The 24517-nt window shown below is 33.3% G+C and overlaps 1 long non-coding RNA gene across 2 annotated transcripts in view; it reads right to left on the reverse strand.

Annotated features, from left to right (window-relative positions):
• LOC111091102 overlaps nt 1–24517 on the reverse strand; it is a 212020-nt gene that overhangs the window by 96044 nt on the left and 91459 nt on the right. Inside the window, exon 3 of one of the 2 annotated variants that reach the window (XR_005373904.1) lies at nt 24228–24364. The exons of the other annotated variant lie outside the window; for it this stretch is intronic. This is a non-coding gene — a long non-coding RNA (uncharacterized LOC111091102). Of the gene's footprint in view, nt 1–24227; nt 24365–24517 lie in introns of those variants that run through there. 2 annotated transcript variants of the gene reach the window in all.

Raw genomic sequence — 24517 nt, forward strand, 5'->3', positions numbered from 1 at the left:
AATCTCACAATAAGTGGATGGACGTCTATGTTTCTTATCCACAATGTTAGAGTGATCATATGGGTAAATTCATCTTGGTGATTTTTGAATATTCAACGGGATACATGTCTATCAGGGTAATTATTGATTCTCATTTGATATGTATAATTTGGATAGTGAATTCCAAATTACCATCCTCTAACTGTACCAATTTGAAGTCTCACCTCTAGTGTAAAACTACCTTTTCAACCATAGCCTCAGCAATAGCGTTAACATGCCCTCATATTTTTTCTACCTTGTTATGTGCACTTAAATATGCTTATTTGTGTTTTATGTGCTTTACATGTATTATATCATATATAGAGAAGAAACATAGTCCTTGAATTATGCTTTCAGAAATAACGTTGAGACAAGTTATTTTCATTTACATGGACTTACTCAAGAAATTCTCAGATTTCTGTTTTTAATTATTTTTAGTATATCATTTGGATCATGTCTTTGAAAGCAATATGTGTAGTTTTAACATGTGCTTTTAAAAATAAAACAACTCATTAGTTCTCAGTAGAACCCTCACTCATTTGTTTTTAGATCATATCCAGTTCTCAGACTGGACCAGTCTGATGAGAAAGCATCAGGGCACATGTGCAATCCCCGGGGGTGGGTTTTCCCACCTAAATGCATAGACATATAGGATTGTACCATAGGTCTGTCTCCTCAGCACAGTGCCCTGGTCAGGGCTTTGCACCCAGCTAGTGATGCAGTTAGGAACGTGTATCAGAGTGATTGCTGTTTCTAGGATCTGCTTAAATAAAGTGATTTAATCTGCTACAAAGCTAGAAGAATATTTCAATCTAATTATATCCTGAAGTGTATTTATTTATTTTTTTTTGCTATCTCTAGTATTCAGACTAATATAAAATGAAAGCGAACGTTTTCAATACAGGTGACTCTTACAGTGTACCAGCAGCAGAACTTCAGGCTTTGTGTAAACTGCAAGAATCATGGGGACCAGGCCTCGAAGTCTGGTCAATGGTCTCGTATCACCTCAACATCCGTCATCCACTGATGTGCTTTGTGTCTGCGTAGTTTTGGCTTTCCTAGAATTTGATATAAATTTGAAGTCTTTGTGTCTTCTTTCACTTGGGAAGAATGTTTCTGAGATTTATCCGTGCATTTACATGTATCATGTGACCACTTGTGTTTATTGCTGAGTAATTTTATTGGATGAAGGGCTAAGAAGTACTCATCTTCCCTTTATCATTTGATAGACATTTGGGTTATTTCCAGTTTCAAGCTATTCTGAGTAAAGCCTCTTTTAATACTTTAGAACAAGTCTTTGGGGGAATATATGTGTTCATTTTCTCAGGTAAATACCTAGAAACAGGATTGCAGGGTCCTATGCTAAGTGTACGTTTACATCTAAGGCACTGACAAACTGCCTCCCAAAATTGTGCATTCCCACCAGCAGTGTATGAAAGTTCCAAATGTGCCACATTTTCTCCAACACTGAGTTGGCAGGCTTTTCAATTTTAGCCACAAGGCTCTTAGACATCAAATTCCTATCACCCTTTAATCAGAATTAACCACACCTTGAGCAAGAGTACTCTTTTTAAATTGCAACTCATCTTATTATCTGTCCATCTTCAATGTTAAAAGTCCTCCTTCTTATTTCTGTGACATTCAAAATGAAGTCAAAATTCCTTTGAATCCATGTAAACCCTTTTCTAAACCACCCCTGCCTACATTTGTGGCCTCAGTTTATCTCTATATACCTATGAGCTCCTAGCAACCACTTCTTTCAAACTCTGTTTAATTCCTATGCCTTTTTAAAAAGTATTCTTTCCCATTTATCACCCCATAATTTTCTCAGTATTTTTTAAAAGGTTTTATGTATTTATTCATGAGAGACACAGAGAGAGAGGCAGAGACATAGGCAGAGAGAGAAACAAGGTCCCTGTGGGGAGCTTGATGCAGAACTCGATCTCAGGACCCCGAGATTATGACCTAAGCCAAAGGCAGATGCTCAAACACTGAGCCACCCAGTTGCCCTTTTCTCAGTGTTTAAGCAAAATATCTTCTCTGAGATATATGTTACACAGACACAAACACATGTGCACACATATACATATGCATATACATATCTGGGATATTATCTGTTGATCCATGCGAAAATTATTTAATAATCCCAGTGAAGAGAATTCACTAATTTTACTCTTTCAGTAATGTCTACTTTAAACTTCCTATTGGTCACATAGATGTAATATATATAGTGTTTGTTTAAATGCTTAAAATATTTCACAAAATATACCACCTCAGAAATAATCAATATTTTAAGAAATATGTATTGATTATTAAGTGCTTTCTTTGTTTTACTGGGCATTATGTATAAAGTTTCAACACATTGATCGTGTACAATATGAAGAGTATTTTCCCATTTAAATTTAAAATTTTAATTTGAATACATGCATAATACATTTTATACTGTTATACAAAATATCTTAGCAATTTGAGTATACTTATTTTATTTTTGCAATTAAAAAAATCAAAACATTATGAAAATATTTCTAGATAAGCTTATGTTTTATTTTACTTTCAAATATTATGGTCAAGTACTCTCTGCAGAATCTTTTTCAGTAGTCTCATTTCTATTGCAGGAATAAGAATATGTTCTTTTTTAAGATTTTATTTTATTACTTATTCATAAGAAACACACACAGAGAGAGAAATAGGCAGAGACATAGGCAGAGGGACAAGCAGGCTCCATGCAGGGAGCCCAATGTGGGACTCGATCCCAGGTCCCAGGATCATGCCCTGGGCAGAAGGCGACACTAAATCACTGAGCCACCCAGGGATCCCTGAGAATGCGTTTCTTAATCCAAATATACTATAAATGTGAAATTAAATTAAGACCCCTATTTAGACACATTTGCATAATTTAAAGTATAATATGTCATATTGCAGATGCAGAAAGCTTTTAAAACTTTTTTTTCCCCCAAATCTTCATTTGTCCTTAGTTCTTATGTTTTCAGTTTTTTAATAAAGAACTATCTGGGGGTTCTGTTTTCAAAATACACTGCCTTAAATATATGTAGAAACTAAATGTGCTTTGCTTTCAACTGTAATTGCTAGAATTCACCAGCTAGAGATCATATATCATTACAGGATATTTTAGAATGATAAAATCAAGTTATAGATTTGGCACTTAATTTTTCTTTTCTTTTTTTTTTTTAAGGTTTTATTTATTTATTCATGAGAGACAGAGAGTGAGGCAGAGACACAGGCAGAGGGAGAAGCAGGCTCCATGCAGGGAGCCCGACATGGGACTCGATCCCAGGACTCCAGGATTACTCCCTGGGCTGAAGGTAGGCGCTAAACCGTTAAGCCACCCAGAAATCCCCTTTCAGGCACATTTTAAAGTGTACTTTTTTCTTTGGCTATTCTGAGAACTTCTCTGTCTCTGTCTCTTTCTTTCTCTGACTTTGCCATTATTTCTTTTTCTTCTACATCAGATATTTTTTTTATTAAGTCCTAATTTAGGGTCTTTTGTTGTTTCGTTTTGCTTCAGTTTCACTGAGCTTCTTGAATATTGGTGTCTTCCACGATTTCTAGAAATGTCTAAATTATTAAATATTTAAATATCTCTTTGTTCCATCCATCTTCTTTGAAAAATCTATTTAAATACATCATCCTCCAGAGCTTTCCAATTCTGGTAACCTCTTTTCTATATTTTCTTATCTTCTTATCTTATTGTGATGGATTGTATTCATTCTCTTTTTCAGTTTAGCTTCTAATCATCTAATTCTTCCTTTAGCTATGTCCAAAATGCTGCCGACTCACGCCTTTAATCTTTTATTTCACTTATTACATTGTTTATTCCTTTAAATTTGTTACTTATTTCATGCTAATTTGGTTAGGAGGTAACTTTGCATTTTTTATTCATATTTTCGGTCTTTAAAAAAGTTTCTTGAAAATAATACAAATACTGTTTTTTTCACAAGTCTTACAATACTAGTATTTATAGTTTTTGTGATTGTTTCTTTTGCTTTTTCTCCGCTTATTTCTCATTGTGTCTCGTTTCCTGATGTGCTTTATTAGCTTTGAACGTGTGATGCTCATTTTCTCTATCAAAATAATTTAACAAATTCCTCAATACCTGGAATGAAGAATTCTCACATAGAATAATATTCTGCAGATTATTATCCAGAAAAAATAAAAATTAGTTAATAGATAGCTGGACCTTGAAGGTAAAGCAAATAAGTCCTAAAAAATGGCTGTAACACTCAGCCTATGAATTTCCCCCTCACAATCAGAACTTTTCCTCTTTTTATTTTGTAATCTGCTTTAATTCATTTTTAAGTAGCACTCCACAAATCTTCCTGGGAATGGAGAGAGGACTTAATGAATTCAGAAGTAGGATTTATTGATCATATGATAGCTCTATTTTTGATTTTTTTTTGAGAAACCTCCATACTACTTTCACTAATTCATATTCCTCCAATAAGGGCATAAGGGTTCGCTTTTCTCCACATCCTTGTCAACCCTTATTATCTCTTATTTTTCAATAATAACCATCTTAAAGTATATGAAGTGATACCTTATTATGGTTTTGATTTGCATTTTCCTGGTGATTGGTAATGTTGAGCACATTTTCATATCCTGTTAATCATAAAAAGTGTTTGGAAAACTGGATAGTCACATGCAAAAGAATGAAATTGGACCTGTATACTATGCCATATACAAAAATCAACTCAAAATGAATTAAATATTTAAGTGTAATATTTGAAACCATAGAACTTCTAGGAAAAAATAATAGAGAAAAAGTTCCTTGACATTGGTCTTGACAGTAATATTTTGGATGTTATATCAAAAGCTTAAGCAACAAAGACAAAAATACAGCAGTAGGATATACGAAATAAAAAAGTATCTGTAACTGCAAAGGAAATAAACAGAATGAAATGCAACCTACATAATGGGAGAAAGTATTTGCAAACCATCTTTGTTCAAGGAGTTAATATCCTTTAAATATATCAGGAACTCATACAATTGACGGGAAAAAAAAAAGGTTTCAAAAAATGGGCAAAGGATTTTAGTAAACATTTTTTTTCCAAAGAAATCATTAGTTTTATTATGCCTCATTATTATCAAACGAGATCCTTGTACTTGATGAAAGAAAAATCTATATAAGGCTATAAATTAGTTGTTCTCTCAGCTACATATAATTTTATTTGTTTATTTTACAAGATGTGGAATTATTCTTTTATTAAATGAGACAAGGTAAATCTATTCTAATTATAATAAATACTTCATGATATGTTGGATTAAAATGTTTACTTTATTGAAAGAACATTCCTAATCTGAAAGATACTATATAACATTTCCTATGCATATATTATTTGGAATATACTGAATATTTGTGCCTAAAAACATGACATAGTCTTAATAGATTCACTAAGTTATACTGCCTCACTACCTCCAAGGTGTTTTTATTTACAGCTAATAATTTATTCTAGGAAGAGAATTAAACGTAGCTGAAAGCACTGCTTATGTGTAAATATGTGGAAAAAGCAAGTTTGAACATGTAATATTTATTGCCCACCTTTCTGCTATCTTTACTTTGTTCTCAAGAGAGTCTCCCTTCAGAGGAATTTTTGCTTTGACAATAGAGAATAGGAGATTTTAGGTTTAAATATTGTCAACACTCCCACTGCTCCACTTTGCAACATTTTTTTTTTAAATTCAAGATACTTTCAAACACTACATTTTATGATGCCAGGATTCATCCTTAAAAGAAATAGGAAAGAAAAGCAAATAATATAATGAGGTATCACAATACTTACACTAATGATTAAGAATAAATTACTCCAAGACCAGATTTATCCTCTTGCTTAAAATAACCTAATAACAACACACACACATACACACACACACACACACACACACACACAGAAGGGAGAAATACATGACTGGCATTGGATATGAGTAAAGATGGACAGTGATCACTGAGAGACAGAGAGAAAACAGAAGAGGGAACCCTAAGAATGACCCACTTTACTCACTGCACAGAGAGAGGTGCCAGGACTTTGGGCAGGGAAAGTGATTCCTGGAGTTGAAAATACAAAGTCAAAGGTTCTGGAGAGACCATGGTGGCTAAAATTAGCAGGTCTGAGAGGATAGATATTCAAAAAGAATCTGCAAATATCCTTTTTTTTTTTTTTTTGAGCATTTAACAGAATACTGATTAATGCATGGATTTCAATCATCTACTCAAGACCAGAGAAACTTGCAAGGATTAAAAGAAACAGTGCCAGACATTCACAGAAAGCTTAGATTGTGCAGGGCCTCACCAGCCAAACTAGCAAACAAACAACAATAGCAAAAGAAAAGAAAAGAAAACAAATTAAAAAAATAATAATCTTATACTTCAGAGGACATTTGCTAAAGTAATCAGGGAAGCTTACTTCAGGAGTAGGAATTAATTACATTAATTACATTTCCATGCTGGACATTGATCTCAACCTATCAAAAAATCATAAATGTAAAATCTGAAAGCATCTGTGTCCAATAAATTATCTGTGTTCCAGAAAGAAAAAAAAAGGCTCAAGGATACCCACATAGAAACCAAAACAAGCAAACAAACAAACAAACAAACAAACAGTATTTATAAAGATAAAATTAACAAAAATGGACATACAAAACTGCAGACAAATTGAAATTTCTATAACAGATTTAGAGAGATTGACAACATTAAATATTGTAAGGATTTGGAACAAGAGGAACTCTCACACCTTGATGGTAGGAATGTAAAATGCTTTAACAAGTTCTCAAAATCCTTTCACAATTTCTCAGAATGTTAGACTCACGTATATAGTTATACCTAATTAGGTGACCAACAACTCCACTGCTAGGCATTTATAAACTCCCCCTTCCTAAGTAAAATAAAGACATATATTCACAAAATAATCTGTATAGTTATGTACATAGAGACCTTATTTAAAATAGTCAAAATTTTTAAACATTCTAAGTGTCCATCAAAGGGAGAATGGATAACCGAAGTGTGGTATACTCAGGGAAGAAATAGCCTTTCAGCAGTTAAGGATTATGAACTTCTAATAAACACAATGACTCAATGAACCTCCAACACATGTTGAGTCAAACAAGTCAGGCATAAATCAATATAAACTGTTTGAAGTTTAAAAGGAGGTAAAACTAATGTGTAGTGATCAGAAAAATGACTGCATCTCTAGTGAAAGTCATTGCCTAGAAAGAAGCAAAAGGAAACTTTCTTGGGTTATGTTTGCTATCTTTAAAAAGGCATAATTTATTTCAATAAAATAAAGATATTAACAAGTGTTCAAGGATTTAAATTTGACCATAGCATATATCCTACACCTATCCATTAATGTTTGTTAGTTTGGCTGGTGAGCCCTTGCACAATCTGTATATTTACATATATAGATAAATATTATATAAAATTATATATATATATATATGCAAAACTCTTACCAAATGACACTTTAAATGAAATAAATTTACAACTATTTGGAAACCAATTGGTTAATTTTCTTTAAAATTAATTATTGATCTTCCCTATCACCTTATATCACCTTAGCTCCATAATTACTCCTAGGGTCTTACCCAAGAGAAATGAAAACTCATATCCATAGAAATATTACTTTTTCTTTATTTTCTGGAAAATTTCTTCAATATAAACTCTAAAATCTATTACAGGTCATTTTAATTTGCCATACCATTTGCCATATTTTAACACCCAATATTTTTATAGTTTTCTCCAAGACCCTGTTAATTTTTAATTAAAATATAATTGATACAGAGCATTATTGTCCAGGGGCACTTGGGTGTTTCAGTCAGTTATGCAACCCACTCTTGGTTTCAGCTCAGTTCATGATCTCAGGGTCCTGAGATCAAGCCATAGATCAGGCTCTCTGCTGGGCATTAAGTCTGCTTAAGATTTTCTCATGCTCTCTCTCTCAAAAAAAAAAAAAAAAAAAAAAAAAAAAAAAGGAGCGGCAGCATGCCTAGGTAGTTCAGTTGGTTAAATGACTGACTTCAGCTCAGGTCATTATTTCAGGGTTCTGGGATCTAGCTCATATCAGGCTCCCTGCTCAGTGGGGAGTATGCTTCTCTCTCTCCCTCTGCCCCTCTGCCTTCTCATGCTCTGATTTCAAATAAATAAATAAAATATTAAAAAAAAAATTCGGAGAGGCACCTGGATAGCTCAGGTGTTATGTTGGTTATTCCCACTTGGTTTTAGCTAAGGTCATGATCTCCTGGTCCCTGTGTTGGGCTCCCCACTCAACAGGGAGTCTGCTTCCCCTCTCCCTCTGCCCTAACCCCCACTTGCATTTTCTCTCTCTCTGAAATAAATAAATATGTCTTTGAAAACAAAAAGAAATGAAAATAAAAATAAAGAATAGCATTCTTGTTTTTTGGATGCAAGTTTCTACTAACTGAAGATGAATATTTTAAGCATTATTTCTTCTTCATTATATCTATTTCCTCCAAAAGGCCTGGGATCAAAGTTCAATCTACAAATGCACAATAATTGCCTGTAAGCAGCTTCACTATAACATGATCTGGCTTAGTTATTTAATTTGGGAAATGCTATGTCAAAGTCTTTAAGTCTGTTAGGTCTGAAGTAGAGAAGTAGAACTAGTATAAGATATACTATGACACTCACTCTAAGAAACTGACTAGTTAGGCAAGTCCAAAATCCTTAGGGGAGGCTGTGAGGGAGGGCAAGCTAGATCTCCAGGGTAGAATCTGAAGCTGCTGTCCACATGGGGAATTTCTTCCTCCAGACAACCATGGATTCTTTTTTTAAGGTCTTTCATATGATTGAGTCAGACTCACCTAAATTTATATAAAATAATGTCCTTTACTTAAAATCAACTAATTATTGGCTTTAACCAAATTTAAGATACAGCTTCAAAGAATATCTAGATTAGTGTTTGAATAACTGGGAACTATAGCCAAGCCAGGTTGACACAAAGACAAGATCATCATATATGCCATTCCGAGAAAAAAAAAAAAAAAAAGAAATCATCAATGAATCCTTTTAATTTCTTCATATTTAAAATATTTTATGAATAATTTATAAACATAAGAATAAAGGTACAGTAAAAAAACAACATAATTAGAAATTATAACCAAAAAACTAAACACAGCACACCTAATATTTTTACTTTTTTACTACTTTTTTTTTGATTTGAAGGTATATGTACCCTCATTGAGCAACATTCTCTGAATGCAAATTTCTCATCTAGTGTGAGTATGAACTTGGAACATATTCATCCTGTAAATATTGACTCTGGGATTTGATAGAATTCTAAAAATTTCAAGCTTACTGTTAACTCTTTTACTTTTCCAAGCTTTATTAAGATATAATTAACATATAATTTTGTAAATTTAAGGTGTACAGTGTGCTGATTTGATAAGCATAGAAGTTGTGAAACGATTCCCCCAATAATGTTACATAACAAATCCATGCCTCATATACTTCTCATTTTGGGAGGATTATCAAAATCTTAAATATGGCAATGTATGTCAAATAAAATTATCGTTAAATGGAACCAGTGTTTTACATACCATTTTGTCAAAACGTGAATTCAAAATATTCTTCCTTTTCTTTGAGTCCTAGATTTTCTCCATTTTGACAAATATTGGCATTATTAACTCTGCACCTAAGTTAAATAACTGATTAAAAACACATCATGAATCTACTTGCATGAATGCACAAACATGCAAATGTTATTTTGAAAAGCAGCAAAAAAAGTTAATGAGAATATTTAATTAAGTCAAAGAGTCCATTTATTGGATAATTCAATCTCATTAATTAGGTGACTCATTATTATGTAGAGAGACTTTCCATTTTTTTGAGTGGCTAGAGAAAAAATGCTCATGTTTATAATATAACTAAGAACTTTGAAGATTATTTCATTTATGTTCATCAAGTTAATATGACAAGAGAATGAAATAAAAATGAATGACAGTTACTTCTTGAAAGCAGAGAGATTTAACAAAGAGGAAGGTGTTCTTACCCACTTGCTTAAAATTGAGACCAAATTTTTCATAATATTTTTGGTTTGTTGCATGCCATTGGTCAGGATCTAATTTTGAATAAGTCATTGTCTCAGTTTTATAGAAGACTACAGTTCTAAAAACTATTACTAGGAAGTGGATAAATAAACATAGAAATTATAATGTAACACAATAAAGACATATCTTTCGGGATACTTTAGAGTGAGTCTCAGCAAACTTTTTCTGGAAAGGGGGCTTGACAGTAAATATTTTAGGTTTTGACAGTTATATGGTTTGTATGGCAATACTTAATTCTGCATTGTAGCACAAAACATTCATAGATAATATGTCAGTGAATGAGCATGGCTGTACCCCAGTAAAATTTTATTAACAGACATTTGAAATTTGAAATGTTTCATAATTTTTACACATCACAACATTTTTTCTTCAAAACTGTACACTTAAAACTCTACAAACTATAATTACCTGGCAGGTTATACAAAAACCATGATCCATGAACTGCTAACATCTATACTGAAGAAATAAAAGTATGGTGTCATGAGAGTTTTCCCACAGGAAACAGAATTTGAAATGCAAGTATCAATTATGCTAAGAGAGTGAAAAGTCCTTCAAGCAAGATAGATAAGGTACTCATATGAGAAAGAGAATGGAATTTGGGAGAATGGCAAGTAATTTTGTGGGCTTCAACATATGTGTGTGTATGGGGGGGCATATGTCAAGAGACAATAGAAAAAATTAGTTTGGGATACATTACAAATGCCTTTAGACCATCCAAAGTACTTATAATTTATTCTAATGGAAGTGACAAGACAATAATGAGATTTAAATAGGAAATAAAAGAATCAGACTTGTATTTTTGTAAGTATCACTTCAGATGCATAGTTAGGGAACACATTATAGAGAGACAAGACAGCAGGAAGAAAGTTTATTACCTAAATAGTGCATTCAATAATTTAAGAGAAAACTTAAGGTGACCCCCAACTACAGTTCATATATATATTATTTTTATATGCCATTAAATGGAAAATTAAACATGTTAATACAATGGCTTATATGTTAAATCCTTATTATCAAATTAAGTTCATGTTATATAACAAAACAGTGAATTTATCTAAGGTCCAATGTACTTGCTCTCTTGATGACTGTCAAGTGATGAGGTGCTAAAATGAAAGTAATAGTCAAGCATTTAATTACTTACTGAGATAGCATAAGGGGCTAAACAGGAAAAATCACTGGTTCACCTATGTTCCATTTTCTCCCCATGAAACAGCTCTGGGTAAGGGTAGGGTGGATGAGCATAAATGTGGGGATCTTCTCACTACCAAGGAGCCATGAACAAAAGGTTTCTCCCATTTTATAGATTTGGGCTTTGGAGGAGAAAGAAAAGAAAGGGCTAGGAAATGTACTGAGTCAGATTGAAGAAAAATGTCCTCAATGTTTTCCCTTTCCCTCCACCCTCAATAAGGAGTCTCAGCTCAGGCACTTGGAGAAGACCCCTGTTAAGTAACTCCAATAAAGAGGTCTCAAATGAGCATGCCTGGGCAGGAAAGGCAAAAACATGCAAAAAGATGGCTGACTTGTGTGATCATTCAGGCCTAATCATAAGGAATTACAGAGTTTACCTGGCAGGCTTTATAAGAAAAGCTACTATCTCTGCACCAGACTTGATGTACAGCCAATACATTGCTCTCTACTCTTTGGAGGAAGCTGTTTCCTAACCTTCAACCAAGCAGCAGAAGGCAGACCAAGTAAGGATATTCTTCCTTTGGATTAATCAGGAGTCACTCCTCCAGATGCCCTTCAACAATAAGCAGTTAAGGAAAGCGTTCTTTTTCCCTACCAAGCCTGAGACTGCTCTCTCAATACAGAAACACCAAGGCAAGAGAGCAGAACCAACAAGAGGGACCCAGTTCACGAGAGGCCTGGCCTAGAAAGAATCTTTGTGCAAGCCTGAGACTCTCTTCTTCTGCCCAATGATACCAGTGTTACCAGGAGACTTTGGTGGGGAATAACCAATACTCTTTACCCACTGAAAGGTATCCAGAAACCTGCTTTGGGAAAACCCCTTCCACCCTCCTAGGTAAGACTACCCCAGGCACCAGGAAGATCCTGAGCAGCACTATATAAACCAAACAGAGCAAAATAACAACACGAAAGCTCTAAAATTAAGCAACATTAGAACCATAACCCAGAAAAGTAGGTGAGAATCAACATGTTATTTAAAAATCAGTATGACTGCCTGCTAAAATAAATGATTTAAATAATACTCAAGGTCATCTAACATCATAAAAAAATGTCTAGGATACAATAAAAAATCATATATCATACAGAGAACAAAGAAAATCACAACTTAAATGAGAAAAGATAATCAACTGACAGTAGCACGAAGATAAATTAGATATTAGAATTATTTGAAAAGAATCTTAAAGTTGCCATCACAAAAAATGTTTCAACCTCAATTATAAGCAATTGATGAAATTTGAAAGTTAACAAAACCAGAAACTATCAGGAAAAAAAAGTTTATGTAAAAGAATCAAATTAATATTATAGAAGTGAACACCATGGAAACAAAAATTAAAAACTTGCTGAATGGAGTCAATAGTAACATGGAGATGACAGATGATAGATCAATGAACATGAGACTAAATAATAGAATTTAATCAAGTTAAAGATCAGAGAGAAAATAGAAAAATCAATAAAAGGAATATGGATTTGGGGATGTATGGGGCAACAAAAAAGATTCCACATCCTTATTACATCAGTACAAAAGGAGAGAAAACAAAATGAGGTCAAAAGAGGATTTGAAGAAATAATGTCTGAAAAAAATTCCAAATTTGGCAAAAGAATCAAAACTAATGATTTGAGAGACTAAAAATCAGTCAATTGAGTTATTGTAGATTTTTTATGTGAATCAACAGAGATCAGAAAGATGTGACACAATATTTTTCTTTTTTAATTTGTTTTTATTGAAGTTTGATTTGCCAGCATATAGTGTAACACCCAGTGCTCATCCCATCAGGTGCCCTCCTTAGTGCCTGTCACCCAGTTATCCAAACCTATTTTTCAAGTGATAGAAGGAAAGGAACTGTCAACTGTGAGTTTTATATATGGTGAAACTACACTTTAGGAATGAAAGGTTAATAATATTTTCAGGCAGGGACGCCTGGGTGTCTCAGTGGTTGAACCTCTGTCTTCAGTTCAAGGTGTGATCCTGGAATTCCAGGACCAATTCCCACATTGCTCCTTGCAGGGAGCCTACTTCTCCCTCTGCCTGTGTCTCTGCCTCTCTTGCCTTATCTCTCATGAATAAATAAAATCTTAATATATGTATTTTTTTCAGGCAAAGAAAAATGGAAATAATTTGTTGGTAGCAGACCTACCCTTAAACGTTGGTTGAAAGATTTTCTTCAAGGAAAAAGGAACTGATAAATGAAGGGAATTTGGAATCTCAGGAAGGAAGGAAGAAATAACATTGACAGAAGAATAGGTACATATGGTAGATAGCCTTTTCTTAATGACTGTTAAAGTCAACCGTATTTAATGATTGAAACAAAAATTATAACCTCATCTAGTATTCAATGTAATGATATTTAAAAGTGAAGAATATAAAGGGACATAAGGTTTCCATACTTTAATCAAAATGGTAAAAAGTTGATATTTGCAGACTTGCATAAGTCACATACAAATAAGAGTGCCTCACTGTCTCAGTAGGGTAGAGCCAGCAGCTCTTGATCTCAAGGACAAGTTTGAGCCCCACACTCTGTGTAGAAATTATTAAATAAATTTTTAAAAATCATATACATATATACCCGCATCCTCCACCAAAAAAAATCATATACATATATTACAATACTTAGAGAAATCACTTAAGTGTATCAAAATTCCCAGGGCAAAGAGTGTATAAAATAGATATACTCAAGAACTGTTTAAGTAAATCAAGATGAAATTGCAATTGGAAAGTAAGAAGAGAAACAAGAATGAGAGGCCGGCTGAGGAAACAAGTAAAAACAACAAAATGGCTGACTTAAATTCTAGTATATTAATAACTGCCTTAAAATGTACATTATGTAAATAGACCAATCAAACAAGAAATTGACCACATGGATAAAAGCAGCCCAATTGTATATGGCTTACAAGAAACTCATTTCAAATCCAATGACATAGGCAGGTTGAGAAAATAATGGGAAAAAATATATCAGGAAATCATTACAAAAAAATAAAAAAGAGGAAGTAGTGGTTCTATTAATATCTGATATTACACTGAAATGCTAAGACACTTCACTTTTCATATTAAGCTCAGTAAATGCAAAAAATTGATGCTAAGCATGGGTTTGGTCAGTGATCAAAAATAATACTTCTATTTAAAGTTAAGAATATTTTAAGATTTGAATGTTTTTGAAGTTACCTGCATGAAATTACCTAGGCATTCCCAAGTTAAAAATTATCTATTAGATTTATATTGTCTTGAGAAACAACAACATAATTAGATTTATGTGATTTCAAGTCATGAATCTTCAAGAATGCTCAGGTGAAGGCATAAAGGCAATATTTTTAAAGTTCTGGATTGTCTCTAAGTTTGTTTAAAAACTAAATGGCAATTATTTAAAATACTCCTCTGTCACATTTCTTCAAAAGCATATAAATATATATTTATATATTGGATATATATATATATATATATATATATATATATATCAATATTGGTTAACCAAAACACTTTAAGTTTTATGATTTTCTATGGTGTTCTAATGGCTTCCATAACTTAAAAAAAAAAAAAAGAAAGAAAGAAAAAAGTGTTTTCTCCTAGAAGTTGGAACATAGTATATGTTGAATGGTGTCAGTTTGTCTGAGATAGTTGCTCAAACTAAAGAAGGTTAATTCAGAGCTTGGGTATAAGAGCCATTGAGTTAAGTATCAGAAGCGTATTACTAACTAGAAAATGTTATGTAAATAATAAAACTATAAATTAAATAAAAAAGTTTTATATGAATATATTTTAATTTATTTTCAAATATAATTGTGCTGAGATTGTGTATCATTGTCTTTTAGTTGATAACCAACTCTCATGATGTCTCAATTAGCTTACTTTTGTTGTATAACTAGATCGATTTAGAATTTAATTTTCATTTTTCAAAGGAACGTTGTACAAGCCTCCATATTGTTTGCTCCTCTGCTAGTGCTGTAGATCTAGGGGCAGAATTGCAGCTGAATTGAAGTCTTATGCTAAGTTATTTAAAAGATTTAATATTTATTCAAACTTGATAAATATAATAACATGAGCAAGTATCTAATATGTTATTAAGCAACAAGTAGATAATTGGGTTCTTGAAATAACTTTCTCAATATAAGAACTCAGAAGGATTTTAGCAATAAACTATGCAAGCTTTTAATTTTCAATATAATGATATTGGGTTATATATCTCCAATATCTACAGGGTTAAAATCAAATTAGTGGAATGGTAAAAATAAGGTTAAGACAATATACGTATTATGATAATTAGTTGAGTGAAACTCCTCTATTCATGTTGACTTTTTTAAAGCCTATTTTAACAACTATCTATTCATACTTATTTATAATCATTTACCTAAGCATGATAGCTGGAAATGATTTATTCAGTTGGCTTCAAGAATGTTAGAGTTTTGGGACACTGGAGTGGCTCAGTGATTGAGTATCTGCTTTTGGCTCAGGTCATGATCCTGAGGTCCTGAAATCAAGTCTCACATGTGGCTCCCCATGGGGAGCCTGCTTCTCCCTCTGCCTATGTCTCTTTCTCTCTGTGTCTCTCATGAATAAATAAAACATTTAAAAAAAAAGAAAGAATTTTGAAACTGTGATTAATTTTAAAAGAACACTATAGCAGTATTTTGGATGGGATATATCCTTCAAACATTTTTTATTTTGAAATATAATTGGTTCTATACAGTCCCAGGCACTTTCTATAAATTCTCAGGTTTTCATCTTTTAGATACTATAATCAAAAACAAGTTTTTTTTTCAATATTTTATATAATAAAAAAACATTAGAGACAGAAAACATAGGTATAATACTAAAATCATAAAGAACAGATTTCTTTTTGTCATGTGATAATTTTATTTTTGCCTGTAATGTATTACTTTAAGTGTTTCTACACAGATGGGATACCTCTTGGGCCAACAATTGTATTAGTACATGTTTTGAAGGAGCATTTTCAATGATTATTGTGATTAGAAATGTGAAAAAAAAACTATGAAAGAACAAATAAACAAAATACTGGGTCTAATTTGTGATTTTTTGATCTCCAAGTAAGTCATAAGAATTGTTTATGGTAGCTTAAATTTAAAAATGTTTTGAAAAACTTGCTGAAAAAGCAGTAGCATCCTTTTAACTAGATGAGCCAAATCTCTCAAGAAGTTACATTATGACTTTCATGATCACTCAAACTTAGGAAAGATGTGCGATAGCAAACCATTGTTCTTTTGGGATATAGATAAATAGAGGATAAATAAATAATTGAAGAGTTTTGGACAGCTGGGTGTCTGTAGCAATTGAAGCAAAGGAAATCACACTGTGAAGCTTTGAACTAAAGCATGTTGTTCACATAAGCTGACAGGGTAATGGAGAGGATAGAATAAGATAATACATATATTATAGTCAGTGCTTGTCTATGATACATGATTCACTAAGCTGGAATTTATTATTTATATTATTTATGGGGATTACTGGTTACTGCCTTTTGATTCTATTACAAACAACTTAGAAAAATTCATGATAGGCCTAGAGAGGGAATAACACTGTCATACACATCATTTTTAAAACCTCTGACTATTATTAAGTGTTAAGCTTTCAGATATTCTTTAATTTTTTTGTACATCTCCTCCATAGAACCTGGTAATAGAAACAAATTTAAACCATTTGTCCTTCAGTCATATAATAATAATTCTCATCCTGCAATAGACTTAATAAGGCATCATTGAGGGAGAATGCTTGTGATTAGTCATATTCCATTATTTCAGACATTCTTTTTCTTTCACCTCACAAAAATCATATCATAAATGCATTTTTAATGCACCTGTAAAAATTGAATTATTTATCCAAAGCTTTGTATCATTCTGATAAATTAGGCCATCAAGAAATAATTTTATTTCACTTCCAATGTAGGATGTTATATGAAGAACAATTCTGGAATTTAAAAATCTGTATATATTCAGGTGAGAGAGTTAGGTAGCCTGCAAAATACATTTATATGCCTTTAAGCTATATGCATACGTTGTGTTCATATGTGTGTGTTTGAGTATGCACACAATATCTAATATATATTCATATATATAGGTATGTATACATGCACACATATATTTATATATATAAATATATACATATTTATATTTATATGAGGAAGAGAGAGAGAAAGAGCATGAACTGGAGAAGGGGCAAAAGGAGAAGGAGTACATTATATAATTTTAATATATATATTCTCAATATGAACACATACATGAATATATAGGCACAATATATTCCTAAAAAAAAAAAAACAGGTATCAAAGAGTTCTGAGAATATTCAGGATAATAAATTTTAAAGAAGAATATACTGTATGCTTAATTTATAAAAGACAACGACATTATAATTTGAAAGGTATCTTATTATGAAAAATTCAAATACACTAATATAAACAGTAAATATATAAACTGTTAATAGTATAATAGAAGTGATGTTCATTGCAAAATTATTTCAGCTACTTTAGGAGTTTGAAATAAAATATTGAAACTGAAGTACAATAAAAATAGGGGTGCGTGGGTGGCTCAGTTCGTTAAACACCTGCTTTCAGCTCAGGTCATGATCTCAGGGTTCTGGGATCAAGCCCCATATCAGGCTCCCTGCTCAGTAGTGAGTCTGCTGCTCCCTCTATCTCTGCTCCTCCCCACTCCTCATGCTCTCTTTTTTTCTTTCTCAAGAAAATAAATTAAGGAAAAAGAAGTACAATAAAAATAAATGCATATGTAGCTCAATGCATTTCCATAATTTAAATGCATTAAGATAATCAGCTCCCAAATCAAAGTGTAAAACATTACCAGAATGAAAAAAGTCTACCTATTTCCAGTAACCAATTTCCTCAATGTCAACTTCCTAATGACAAAATTAATTTTTCCAGTTTTGAATTTTCTATTAATGAGTTCACACAAAATTCACTTTGTGTCTAGTCTATCACAATATTATGTTTGTGAAAGCCATACCTGTTCCATTCCCTTTTTGAACATTTTGCTTGTGTCCATTGTTTATCCACTGTTTTATTGGTGTGTGTGTGTGTGTGTGTGTGTGTGTGTGAATGTGAGCATGCATTTCTGTTGAATAATGTGATCGACACTGAGATGCACCTGCCCAGATCCAGGAAGAATATGCTACCAGCCGCAAGGTCTTTTGTCAGCGAATAACTAGCAGCTGTCACCTCCTTCACCATTGCCCGAGGTACAGAGAGTTGCCTTGCCTACCATCACATTCTTACATTCTTCATGGAAGGCCTGCCATCCGGTTACTTAGTGAGGTGAGGGTACGATGGCCCTTGGAGGCCTGTGCCATGTCAGGGTGTCATTAGCACATTTTGTCAGGATCTTCTACTTCTAGTACTTTCCATTGGATTGATCCAGGTTTTACTGAACTTGCTTTATAGCTCAACTTTTGCATCTTCCCAAGTCTGTTCCTTTCCACTTTCTCTTACAAGTATTGTCATAAACTTCTCACACCCGCAATATCATTTCCACTCTAACCTCATCTACGGTTGGCTTCCAGAGGACTAAAATTAAAGGATGTAAAACCTAAAAATAGAATTTCTGCATCACATATGCCCACTTTTAGTAAGTGTTGTCAATTTATTTTCCAAAGTGTGTACAACAGTGTCACCCCTACGACAAGGAAATAAAATTACTGATTATTCTACATCCTTGTTTCTACTTCATAGTGTCCTTTTTTTTTTTTCAGTTTAGTAATTCTATTCTACGTGTAGTGATATTGTATTGTGGTCTTTATGTATATCTCTTTAATAATAACATTAAGCACCTTCTCTTATTCTTATTACTCATCTGGAAATTTCCTAATATGGTCTTTTTATGTCTTTGATTATAATTTCTTTTTTAAAGAAATAATATTTAATAACAATATTATATTAATAATATTAGATAATAACATATAATATCAATATTATTAATAATAATATTATTTATTCATGGGAGACACACAAAGAGAAGCAGGGACATAGGCAGAGGGAGAAGGAGGGAGCCTTATATGGGACTTGATCCCAGGATCCTGGGATCACAATCTGAGACAAAGGCAGATGCTCAACCACTGAACCACCCAGCTGCCCCTGAGTATCATTTTCAATCGGCTTTCTTCCTTTTACTTATTTTTAATTGGCACATAAAAGTTTGTACTTATTTTGGGTTTTAGTCCATTTTCAAAAGTATGTGCTACCATTATCTTTTCCATTCTATGGAGTCTATTTTATTCTCAGGGTTGTCTTTTGACAATAAGTAAATTTTTGTTTTCATATAGTCAAATTAAACTTTTAAAAAATTCTTTAGTAGTTACTATGTCTAACAAATTATTGTCTCTTCTAAGGCTGTGATGATGGCCTCATATATTTTCTTTTTTTTTCAAAAAATTTCTTATCAGACTTTATAGTTTTACCCTTCAGATAGAATGAGCAGTCACTCTGAAATTTTCTTTTGTTTACTGTGTTAGATACAGGTTTTTTATTTAATTTATTTTTTATTGGTGTTCAATTTACTAACATACAGAATAACCCCCAGTGCCCGTCACCCATTCACTCCCACCCCCCGCCCTCCTCCCCTTCTACCACCCCTAGTTCGTTTCCCAGAGTTAGCAGTCTTTACGTTCTGTCTCCCTTTCTGATATTTCCCACACATTTCTTCTCCCTTCCCTTATATTCCCTTTCACTATTATTTATATTCCCCAAATGAATGAGAACATATAATGTTTGTCCTTCTCCGACTGACTTACTTCACTCAGCATAATACCCTCCAGTTCCATCCACGTTGAAGCAAATGGTGGGTATTTGTCATTTCTAATAGCTGAGTAATATTCCATTGTATACATAGACCACATCTTCTTTATCCATTCATCTTTCGATGGACACCGAGGCTCCTTCCACAGTTTGGCTATCGTGGCCATTGCTGTAAACATCGGGGTGCAGGTGTCCCTGTATTTCATTGCATTTGTATCTTTGGGGTAAATCCCCAACAGTGCAATTGCTGGTCGTAGGGCAGGTCTATCTTTAACTCTTTGAGGAACCTCCACACAGTTTTCCAGAGTGGCTGCACCAGTTCACATTCCCACCAACAGTGTAAGAGGGTTCCCTTTTCTCCACATCCTCTCCAACATTTGTGGTTTCCTGCCTTATTAATTTGCCCCATTCTCACTGGTGTGAGGTGGTATCTCATTGTGGTTTTGATTTTTATTTCCCTGATGGCAAGTGATGCAGAGCATTTTCTCATGTGCATGTTGGCCATGTCTATGTCTTCCTCTGTGAGATTTCTCTTCATGTCTTTTGCCCATTTCATGATTGGATTGTTTGTTTCTTTGGCGTTGAGTTTAATAAGTTCTTTATAGATCTTGGAAACTAGCCCTTTATCTGATATGTCATTTGCAAATCTCTTCTCCCATTCTGTAGGTTGTCTTTGAGTTTTGTTGACTGTATCCTTTGCTGTGCAAAAGCTTCTTATCTTGATGAAGTCCCAATAGTTCATTTTTGCTTTTGTTTCCTTTGCCTTCGTGGATGTATCTTGCAAGAAGTTACTATGGCCGAGTTCAAAAAGGGTGTTGCCTGTGTTCTTCTCTAGGATTTTGATGGAATCTTGTCTCACATTTAGGTCTTTCAACCATTTTGAGTTTATCTTTGTGTATGGTGAAAGAGAGTGGTCTAGTTTCATTCTTCTGCATGTGGATGTCCAATTTTCCCAGCACCATTTATTGAAGAGACTGTCTTTCTTCCAATGGATAGTCTTTCCTCCTTTATTGAATATTAGTTGACCATAAAGTTCAGGGTCCACTTCTGGGTTCTCTATTCTGTTCCACTGATCTATGTGTCTGTTTTTGTGCCAGTACCACACTGTCTTGATGACCACAGCTTTGTAGTACAACCTGAAATCTGGCATTGTGATGCCCCCAGCTATGGTTTTCTTTTTTAAAATTCCCCTGGCTATTCGGGGTCTTTTCTGATTCCACACAAATCTTAAAATAATTTGTTCTAACTCTCTGAAGAAAGTCCATGGTATTTTGATAGGGATTGCATTAAACGTGTTAATAGATGCTTTTCAAATGAAGAGTTAATTGACAAGCTTTTTTGGGGGGGTGTGTGGGGCCATCCTACCCCTTTGGCACTGCATTGTCACATCTATTGCAAATCAGATGACCATATATATGTGACCTTTTAATGGACTCTGTTTATCTAGTTCTCCATTAGAAATTAGAGAATTCCTAATTTCACGCCAATATCACATCACACTGTCTTAATTCATAGCTTTATATTAGACCTTCATAATCCATTTTTTAAAACATTTAGCTTTTCTCTGTTTTTCAGTATTGTCTTATTGGTTTTCTGTTTTGTTTTGCATTTAGAATAAGTATATTTAGGAGCACATGAGTGGCTCAGTGGAAGCATCTGCCTTCCATTCAGGTCATGATCCTGGGGTCCTGGTATTGAGTCCCACATCGGGTCCCCTGAATGGAGCCTGCTTCTCCCTCTGCCTGTGTTTTTGCCTCTCTTTGTGTGTCTCTCATGAATAAGTATATAAAATCTTTAAAAAAATAAATAAGTATACTTATTACACAGTGACAAGTAATTTCAACAATGATATGAGTGGGAGATGTAATGTGCTTCTTTAGTTATTAGTAACACAATAATGTATTAGAGAGCACCTATACTTTATATATTCCTTAAGATCAAACACATAGACAAGACTGAATTTTTTAAATACATGTTTTTAAAGTATAGTTGACACAGTGTTATATTAATTTCGTGTGTACAATGTAGTGATTCAACAATTCCATGTATTACTCAGTGCTCACCATTAAGTGTAGTCACCATACATTATTACAATATTATTGACTATATTCTCTATGCTGTGCTTTTCATCTCCCTGTTTTATAACTGAAAGTTTGTACCTCTTAATCCCCTTCACCTATATTGCCCATCACCCCACTCACTTCACCTCTGGCAACCATCAGTTTATTTTATCTGTCTTTTCTTTAAAAATAAATTTGTTTTGTTTTGTTTTTATGGATTACACTAAGTGAACTTGGATGGTATTTGTCTTTGTCTGCCTTACTTCACTTAGCATAATACCTCTAGGCCCATTCATGTTGTTGCAAATGACACAATCTCATTATTTTTTATGGCTGAGTAGTATTCCAGTTTAAGTGTGTTTACATGTGTCTTCTTCATTCATTTATCTATTGGTGGACATTTACATTGCTTCCATGTTTTGTCTATTGTAAATAATTCTGCAATAAATGTAGGGCTACATATATCTTTTTGAACTAATGTTTTGTTTTCTTAAATAAATAGTGGAAATACCAGATTATATGGTAGTTCTATTTTTAATTTTTTTTGGAAAACTCCATACTGTTTGCCACAATGGTTATATCAATCTACATTCCTACCAACAGTGCACCAGGGTTCCCTTTTATCCATATCTTTGCCAATACTTGTTTTTTCTTGTCTTTTTGATACCATTCTGACAGGTGTGAAGCAATATTCCATTATTGTTTTGATTTGCATTACCCTGATGATTAGTGATGTTGAGCAACTTTTCATGTGCTTCTTGGCCATCTGTGTGTCTTTGGAAAAATGTCTATTTAGGTCCTCTGCTCATTTTTTAATCAAATTATTTGTCTTCTTGGTGTTGAGTAGTACAAATTCTTCATATATTTTGGATATTAACCTTTTTTTGGTTATATTACTTGAAAATATCTTCTCCCATTCAGTAGGTTTCCTTTGCTATGCAGAAACAGATAATTTAGTATAATCCCAATAGTTTGTTTTGCCTTTGCTTCCCTTGCCTACGAAGACATATCTAGAAAAATGTTGCCAAGCCAGTATCAAAGAGATTACTGCCTATGTTTTCTCTTAAGAGTTTTATAGTTTTAGGTCTCAATTTTAGATCTTTGATCCATTTTAAGTTTTTTCTTTTGTGCCTGGAACAAGAAAGTTGTCCATTTTTATTCTTTTGCATGTAGCCATCTAGTTTTTCCAATACCATTTTTTGAAGACTCACTTTCCCTGTGGTATATTCTTGCCTCCTTGGTCTTATATCAATTAGCTACATAAGCCTGAGTATATCTTTGGGATCTCTGTTCTGTTCCATTGATCTATGTGTCCATTTTTGTCCAGTACCATTCTGCTTCGTTTTGTAGTATATATTGAAATCTGGGATTGTGATACTGTCCTCTTTGTCCCTCTTATTTTAAAGTATCTAATATTTCCCTCTTCCTCGGGATTGTCTTATTTATTCTTGATTCTTCATATTTCCATAATAATTTTAAAACATGTTTATTAATATATACTCATGCCTGTACATCAGACTGGGGAGAATTCATATATTTCTAATTGAGAATCTCATAATTAGTGACCATGGTATACCTTAATTTACTTAGAATTTATTTACATATCTCAACATTTAGTTGGAATTTATATTCAAAGATCTTTCACATGAGACGTAGTTTTATTTTTACTTTTTTTTCCCCCTGTTTTTGGTCATCAAAATGATTTTTTTCTTGTTTGTTGCTGGATTCTATTTATAAGAATTCTGTGTAGTGATTTTGCATCTGTGGTTATAACAGAATTGGAAGTGTGATTTCTCTTCTGTCTAGTGTTCTTTCATTATCAAGTTTATGCTGGCCTAATTAAAAGGAGATGGTATTTCTGGCTTCAACTTAGAATGTAATAGCCAGAGATTACATTCCCACATTAAAAATAGGAAATTTTGAACACATCAGAAAGCTGAGACTAGAAGGCAATCAACTAGCTTCAACTCTAAGAAAAAAAAAAAAAAAACCACATACGTTTGAGGGGAATATGAGCATGAGCATGGCTTAGTTGGAGCAGAGCACAAGAAAATATGAAAGTATCATTAAACCAGTGAAGAAGATTTAGTTAAAAAGTTTATTGAATTGTTAAAAGCCAATTATAGGCTAAAGTGTATAAAATACCTGGGAGCCACAGACAAACCTGGGTTTGCTCAGGCTTGCAGACTCTTCCACATGGACAGTGCTGTGTGCTCCTTAGAAAGACTGGGGGCAGATATGAGGCTGAGAAAAACTTCAGACACTTGTGCAAACTGGAAAAAAAAGTGTAGTCATTTCTGATGGAAAGACAAAGTGTCCCTCTTCTCCCCTCTCTCTCCCAAGGAACAACAGTCTTAAGCCCCAGGGAAGGAGAGTAAACAGTCTTCCATAAGACATGTATTTGTCCTTTTTATATAAACGTCTTT

The sequence above is a fragment of the Canis lupus genome, chromosome 19, assembly GCF_011100685.1.
Source record: "Canis lupus familiaris isolate Mischka breed German Shepherd chromosome 19, alternate assembly UU_Cfam_GSD_1.0, whole genome shotgun sequence".
NCBI lineage: Eukaryota > Metazoa > Chordata > Mammalia > Carnivora > Canidae > Canis > Canis lupus.